Source organism: Monoraphidium neglectum (assembly GCF_000611645.1).
Source record: "Monoraphidium neglectum strain SAG 48.87 unplaced genomic scaffold scaffold05460, whole genome shotgun sequence".
In the NCBI taxonomy this organism is placed as follows: Eukaryota; Viridiplantae; Chlorophyta; class Chlorophyceae; order Sphaeropleales; family Selenastraceae; genus Monoraphidium; species Monoraphidium neglectum.
The window spans coordinates 1-1,660 of record NW_014008170.1 but is presented as its reverse complement, the minus strand read 5'-3'; positions in this window follow the sequence as shown (position 1 = coordinate 1,660).

Here is a 1,660-nt window from a genome sequence, read left to right as displayed (position 1 = left end):
GAGGCAGCAACAGCAGCTGCCGCAGCAACAGGCCGCCGCCGCCGCGCCGCAGCAGCCGCCGCAGCCTGCAGTCGCAGTCGCCGCGCTCGAGTCGACGTCACTCGCGCAGTTTATCGCAGACTGCGCCCTGGGCTGGGCGGCCGACGGCCCCCGCGCCGACGCGGCGCGCGCCGTCTTCGCGCTCCGTCGCCGGCTGGGCGCGGCGCAGCGGCAGCAGGCGGACGCGCTGCTGCTTGCGTGGCTGCCGCGGCTGGCCGGCTATGGGCGGTATGCGGGGGGGTTGCTCGAGGCCCTTGCAAAGGAGCTTCGTTTGCAAAATTCAGAACAGCCACAGAACACTGCTGGCGGCGCCGGCAGGGACGGCGACCATCAGCAGCAGCAGCAGCAGCAGCAGCAGCGCCGGCAGCAGGGGGCGGCTGATGGTGCCGCCTTCGGCGGCAGCGACCAGGCCGCCGCCGAGGGCGCGGTCGCGCTGCTGCACGCGCTGCAGGCGGCGCTGGCGGCGCTTACGGAGCACCCGCACGCGTCCGCGTACCGCTCCCTGGCGCGCGTGCTGGACCTGCCCGGCGGCGGCGGCGGCGGTGGCAGCAGCGGCAGCTGCGGCGAAGGCGTGCACTGCCTGTCCCTTGCCGCAGAGGACGCCGCCGTCGAAGCGCCCCCCTTGCATGCCCCCCGCGCGCTCGACGCCGCCGCCGCGGCGCTGCGCTTCGGGCCGGCGTTCGTCGCGGCGCGGCTCGTGGGCTGGCAGAGCGTCGCGGGGTTTTCGGTGGCGGTTGGCGGCGCGAGCGCGGCGCGGTGCGTGCGCGGGCTGCGGTTCAGCTATTGCTCCGAGCCTGTGGGCGAGCTACAAGCGATCCGATCCGCTGCTGAGGCGGAGGATCCCGGTGGCGCAGCGGCGGCGGCGCCGCGGTGGCGGCGCGGCGCGGAGGTGGTGCTCGCGCCGCTGCAGTCCGAGGTGGCGGTGTCTTTCGAGATTCCGCTGATCGCGAGCGCGGTGCTGTTTGAGTTCACGAGCTTCCACTCCGACCTGCATGCTGCGGCGGGGGAGGTGCTCACGTGCCCGCGCTGCAGCCAGGTCGTGACGGACGCGCACGGGGTCTGCAGCGTGTGCAGGGAGAACGCCCACCAGTGCCGCCAGTGCCGGGCTATCAGCTACGACGCGCCGCGGGGCGCGTTCCTGTGCGCCGAGTGCGGGTACAGCCGGAGGGGCCGCTTCTCGTTTTCCCTGGACTGCGCGCCTGCGCAGGGGCACCCGGCGTTCGGCGCAGGCGACGCTGCCGCGCGGCAGGCGGCGCTCGCGCGGCTGGAGACCGAGGCGCGCGACGCGTCGCGCAGGGCTGGCGCGCTCGACGCGGTGTCACAGGCGCTCGTGCACGCGCTGCAAGCGGGTGCCAGCGCGGGCGCCGGCGGCGGCGCGGGTGTGGAGAGAGCCGGCGCGGCCGAGGACCTAGGCGGTGATGCGGACGACGCGCCCGACGCTGCCGCCGCCGCCGCGCGCTGGCTGCGCCCCGAGCTGCCGGCCGTCGCGGCGGCGTACGCGCGCTGCCGCGCCGCGCACACGGACGCGCTCCGCGCGGCGCGGCGCCACGCGGGCGTGCAGCGCGCGCTGCTGCGCGCAGAGGAGGCCGACAGGGCTGCGGCGGCGCCGCCGGTGCGGCTG